The sequence below is a fragment of the Echinops telfairi genome, unplaced genomic scaffold, assembly GCF_000313985.2.
Source record: "Echinops telfairi isolate 266 unplaced genomic scaffold, ASM31398v2 ScPeMD7_443;HRSCAF=831, whole genome shotgun sequence".
NCBI lineage: Eukaryota > Metazoa > Chordata > Mammalia > Afrosoricida > Tenrecidae > Echinops > Echinops telfairi.
The window spans coordinates 17,494,424-17,500,924 of record NW_022104341.1 but is presented as its reverse complement, the minus strand read 5'-3'; the positions used below and the strand labels follow the sequence as shown (position 1 = coordinate 17,500,924).

General features: G+C 44.8%; 1 pseudogene; it reads right to left on the bottom strand.

The window, feature by feature from the left end:
* Window positions 1-994: 994 nt before the first annotated feature.
* LOC101646434 lies at window positions 995-1,662 on the bottom strand (annotated as a pseudogene).
* Between the last annotated feature and the right edge of the window lie 4,839 nt (window positions 1,663-6,501).

Here is a 6,501-nt window from a genome sequence, read left to right as displayed (position 1 = left end):
AATTCTCAGGAGAAGGCCATGCCCACACAGAAGCCTCATTGACTATGATCTGATTGACAAGCTAGACTCCACCCCTGCACTCTGCTGTACAACCAACGTAAAGTATGTCCGTGCGGGTAAACAGGCATGCTGATTAAGTCCAGTCCTCTTGACACCCCGTTCATGAAGCTAACCAAGCCCAGGACCTTGCTCTGGTCCCTCTTCTCTTTTTGTCCCTGGTCCTGGTTTTCACCTCTGGGATGACATTCCCCAAGTCTTTCCATTGCGCCCACCCTACATCTCCACAACAATTTTACTGTTTCCCATGGTGTATGGATTTGTTTAAAGGCTCATAAGCTCAATTGGTCTGAAATAACATTCACTAGTCTTTCCTCGAGACTACTTCTTGCCCCAGATTTTCTTATGGTAGTTCCCTCACATTTCCAGTAAGCAAAATTTGAAATATCAAAATCTCAAGATTTGGCTCCAGACTTTTTTGTTACAAAACAAAACAAACATTAAGTCCTGTCTCTGAGTCTTTATTCCATCTCTGTACACCAGCCCTTCCTGCTGCAGCAGGAACCAGTGGCTTCTCCACTCCCTCCCTCCAGGACACACCAGAGCAGGAAGCATTTCACTCCACCCTGGGACCCTGCCTTAGTCATCCTCCGGCCCAGCTCTGGGGTCCAGAAGGCAGCCCCAAGTCCCAGGCCCAGGCTCTGCCCTCTGGGTTCCAAAGGAAAAGGACGAGGCAAGTAGTTGGGAATTGCAGCAAAAGGGGAAATCACAAATTATTTAAATAGGCACATGAGCAGCAGTCCATAACTGTCAAAATGTAAGCTTATAAACCAAGTGTTATAAAGTAAAAAAATATTGATTCAATTGTGAAAGTTGTAGGTAGGAGGGGACGGGGTGGGTGGGACTGGTTGGGACCTCACCAGCAGACTTGGCTCAGATTGAAGAGAGGGACTGAGTTAGGATCAGTGGACTCTCAGCCCTCCTGCTCCTTGCTCTGCTAGGGGGAAGACTTAGCCTTCCAGAATAGAGGAGCTGAGTTGCTATGAGGCCACGGCAGAGGGAGACCACAAAGGTTCCAGCCATGAGAGGGTCTCCAATTCCCTGCATGGGTCAGGGGGGCCCCAAACAACAGAAAGACTTTTATGATAGAGAGTTGACCCATGTGCCCACGATGGTAGTTGACGGCGTTGAGCAGGCGCCCCTTCACCACAGGCAAAAATGTCAGGGGTGAGAGCAGCGCCAAGAGGAGCAGAGTGCAGCAGGCCAGCAAAGCAACACCTCTCACAGCCTGTCCTCCGAGGGGCAGGACCAGGACACGGATGGCGGTCATCTGAAGCATCAGGAACAAGGTTTCACCCCAAGAGATGCAGGGAAGCTTGTTGGTGATGCTGTAGACCACGGTCCCAGACAAGGACGCTGACCCTAGCATGACTGGCTGGAGACTCAGCCCTACGGCATTGTTGGCTCCCAGGATTTTAAACACCTGAGGCAGGTTTACCAGAACTGCCCTAGGTAAATGCCTCGCCCTGGGGTTTTGCTGAAAAGAATCTTGAGGCAAGGGACGTGAAGCAAGTCCCACTGGACAGACCTTTAGTGGTAGCATTTCTCAGGTAGAAGAACTGGCACTAGAACCCATTTCTATGGCCTATCCGCCTTGGCCACCATCAAGAAAAGTGACTGACTTTGTGCACCTCAACTTCCAAACACATGTTGACGAGGGACGTGAACAGCCTTGTAATCAGCTAAAGAGTTTTGTAGAGACAATTATAGTAGACATAGGTTAAAATGCTACATCCTATTGATGCCCCTATCGTCCATTTAAATGTTGTATCAGTTGGGGAAAAAAGTAAGGGGAAATACAGGTGAACTGCGCCTCCAGTGAATCCCTCTGAACACAGACCAGGGATGCGAACAGCCTTGCTATCGTGCTGAGTGCAGTGAAAAGTAGATTATGACAGAGGTTGCTAAATTAAAATATGATTGTACAACTCTTCTTGATGTGATTGAATTACTGAATTGTATGATATGTGGATTAGGTCCCAATAAAGCTGTTTACTTGAAAAATAGGGCATTAGAGGGCAAAGGAAACTGCCACAGAACCATGATTGGTGGCAGCTCGATACATCACAATTGGCACAACACGCTCCAAAGCCTGCGCCAGAGATCCAGTCCAGAAACTCCCCTAGGGGAACTGGACTCTACCTCAAGCACACCTGTAACCTGAGGACTGAAGTCTGAACATCCATGGCGTTTCAAGATGCAGGTAACGTCTATACCCAGAGTACTGAACTACATCAGCGCCCTATGTGCTGTAGTAAGCTATATTGTATTCTGGCAAGCCTGTGACTGACAGTCTCAGTGAATATTGTAAATTTTCCCTGACAACCAACTCCAATTGCTTGTGTAAATAATGTCCAGCTTGAAAAGATTGACTCTGTAACAATGAATAATTCAAGTATTGAGCTATGAGTTAGCCGACATTGGCCCAATTTCTCTCTCTCAACAGTGTTTTAAAAAGTAGCTCCAGGGCCCTGAACCCCCACAGCGGGGCGAACCCAAAAGGGAACATAACAGATCAGCAGTGGGAGCAAAGCAAAGTCACAGACCCTCTGAGGAGGCCCCCAAATAGACTTCAGGGTAGGAGGGGCAGTTCTCTGAATTCCCCAGGACCAGTGGGGAGACAGTCATAAAGGTCAGCGAGGAGACCTGAATTATGTATGCTTTTCTGTTTTGTTTCGGTTGTTTCCTAGTTATTATTATATTTTTTCTTTTTCTCTTTTCTCATACATGCCTCTACCCTCCAACTACCTCTTCTGACACCAATTCTCCCTCCCACAGCACCCTACTTCTCTGCTGGGTTCAACATCACTATTCCCTGGCAATGAAACAGAATTCACAGACAGTACTCCGGATTAAGGAGTTTCATAGGAAAGTTAACAGGTTATAAGAAGTCAGGGTCTGAAAACATTAAAGACACATTCCTTTTGTTTGCAGTATTTGTTGTCAGCAGCTGCATCTCTCTCTCTGGCCCTAGGCCTCTCAGCCACACAGCCTCTTGCCTCTGCCCTGCTGGGGCAAGGAATACAAAGCCCCGTTAAGGCAGGTAAGTGTCCAAGGGCACTCAACTCCACAAGCCAAACTCAACTCGACAAGCCAAACTCCTATCTGTTGGCATTCAGCTTGACTGGGTGGGGTGGGGTGGGGGTGGGGGTGCAGTAGATTGTTACTTGTGTGCTGCTGCCTCCTTTCCTCCCAAAGATCTCGGACACATACCCAGCGGAATAGCAAAACTGACTGATTCCTAAATGAGCGTCCCCTACACTTTATGTGCATGCTTTCACTCAGTCTTTTGGTGGGAGTTACAGACTGGCTAGAAGGGCCACATTGAGTCATTTCACTTTGCCACACTTACATTTCAAGAATTGTTTTCCCTACACTCTAGTGACAATATATTGTTGGTTACTCCTGTAATAAGTGGCCCGCTTTTTTCTATTCATGCCTGCCTTCTGCCTGGCATTTCCATTTCCCCACCTGTTAGAGCAGGCATCCTCAAACTACAGCCCATGGGCCACATGCAGCCCGCCGAGGACATTTATCCGGCCCACCAGGTGTTTTTGCCTCGTTTGTTTTTTACTTCAAAATAAGATATGTGCAGTGTGCATAGGAACTTGTTCATCGTTTTTTTTTTTAAACTATAGTCCAGCCCTCCAACGGGTCTGAAGGACAGTGAACTGGCCCATTTACAAAAGTTTGAGGGCCCCTGCCTTAGATGGACTGACAGAGAGGCTGCAGCAATGGGCTCCAACATAAGAGCAACTATGAGGATGGCACAGGCCTGGGCAGCGTTTCCTTCTGTTGTGTGTACGGTTGCTGTGAGCCAGAAGCGACACGACAGCACCAAAAACAACAAAATGCCTACCCATAAAAAATGAATACATACTACATGGAAAAGGAAAAAACACATATTTGCATGTTACGTCTAAACTACCATGCATTTATCATGAAGAATGTAAAGGGTAGCTTCGAAAAGCTTGTGAACAATTTCCATCTATCTTTTAATTCCACTTTTCTATAAATCGTTTGAAGTCTCCTTGAATTTTTGGAAGAACGTCTTTATCCTATCCTACTAAGCCCAAATGGACGTTGATGGCACAGTGATTATGGTTGGGCTGCTAACCACAAAGTCAGCAGTTGGAAACCACCAGCCGCTCTGCCAATGAAAGATGAGGCTTTCTACCCTGCACACGGGCACGCTCCCACCCTGGCCTCGAGGGTTGATACAAGGCAGGGCAGGCTGTGAGTTTGGTTTTGGCTTACTAAGCCAAAATATACTTAAACTTTGACCTAGACATTTTACTTCTAAAGAGATTTATCTACCAGGAAAACCCATAAAATTATACCAGATTATTTGGAAGAGTAAAAAAACACAAGATAATCTAAATGAAAATAAAATTAACAGGTTATAAGAAGTCGGGGTCTGAAAGCAGTAAAGACACCTTTTAGTTGCAGTATTACTGTCAGCTGTGCCGGCAGCTACATCTCTCTCTGGCCCTAGGCCTCTTGACAAAACACAATACCCGATGTTCAATCCAAGCGAAAGTATAATGTTTATCTTTTAAAAAGAACGAAATAGAGTAGACAAAAACAAAGATGACATACAAACACAATTGAATGTTTGCTGCAAGTTACGCATTTTTTTAAATTTGCAAGTATGATTCACTTCACAAAAATGCAATGACATGAATCTGCAGGTACTTAGTAGAAGCATGCTCCTGCCCCATGAAAACAAGCAAACTGCAAGCTGTCAGGTAGTGTATCACAATGCATATTACTGCGAAAGAAAAGGGAAAATGAAAACCTGTAACAAAATGCTCTTCACCATTCTCGACAGCATTGCCCCTTAGGAGAGTGTGTGTTTTTAGGATGTGAAGAGGAGTAGGCTTTCTCCCTTGAAGCGAATAAAACAAACAAAAACAAACCACTGCCATCAAGTCCATGTCCCTCACAGTGACCCTATCGAACAACTCTTTACGGGAGGGGGAAAGCCAGGCATTTCTCCCATGGCGTCCCTGGAGGTTTTGAACTGCTGACCTTGTAGTTAGCCGCCCAATGCGTACCCACTAATCTGATACAAAAAAAGAACTGGAACTGCTATTGACCCCCTGTGGGTTTCTGAGACTGTAACTGTTTCCCGAAGTAAAAAACCCAGTCTTCTCTGGTGCGGCTGCTGGTCCTTTCCCCTGACAACCATGAGGATCTCGTGGCAACACGTCACCACTCCACCACGTGGGCTCCTTACTAATCTGATTGTATCGTGCTCATTTTTTGTGTATAGTTAGGTGTAGGCATCTAGTGAGGCAAGGCTGGAGAGGTTTCGTCTCCTGTACTTTGGACATGTCAGAAGACACCGGTCCCTGGAGAAGGATCATGTTTGGTAAAGAAGGGGAGCATCGTAAAAGAGGAAGGTCGCCAACAAGCTGGATTGTTTGGCACAGTGGCTGGACCACTGGGTCAAATGTAGGGACAATTGTGGGGATGGCGCAAAACTGGGTGGAGCTTTGTTCTGTGGTTACAAGAGTCACTGTGAGTTGGAAGTGACTCAAAAGCCCCTGACAACAACAACAGGGGGATTTATAATGATTTTTAAAATACTATAGTATATGCGCATGTAAAAACTGTTTTAAAAGACAGCATAAAATGACCATAATTGTATTACTTAGATATTTTTTCTCATTTTGCTTTTCAAATATTCAGTTGCTTTTACTCTAGTTTTGTTTTTTGTTTAAAAAATAAAACCTTCACTTCTCTTTCAAGATCTATTTAAAATGTCATCCACCAGAGTGTGAATATGCACTTTGAATTCCTATAGACCCAACTTTGAGTTTGCGGGCACTATTTAGTCACCCTGAATAAATTATTTAGCTTTCCTGGGCCTTCCTTACCTCCATGTAAAATAGAAAGAATACCAGTAAATATCAAGGACATTTTTCTGAAGATGGACTACAATAGCATTTGATTCCAGATGTTAATCCAGCACAGTCATTACCATAAACCAGGCCTTCCACCACAATTGTCTTCCTTGCTTCCCTCTTTGGAGTCTTTCCTAGTCTCCTCCCCCACCCCCCACTACCACCGTCAATCTGATGTAATTGTGCTCTTCTGGGAGGACTTTTTTTTTTACCAAACAATTAATGCTTTATTGAACTTAATGAGTCAAATTTGCAAGGCTTCTGCCTGTGTTCTTTCTTATTATTTTTTAATCATTTTATTGGGGGCTCGTACAACTCTTATCACAATCCATACATACATCCATTGTGTCAAGCACATTTGTACATTTGTAGCTGTCTTCATTCTCAAAACATTTGCTTTCTATTTGAGCCCTTGGTATCAGCTCATTTTTCCCCTCCCTCCCCACACCCTACCTCCATGAACGCTTGATAATTTATAAATTATTATTATTTTGTCATGTCTTATACTGTCTGATGTCTCCCTTCAACCACTTTT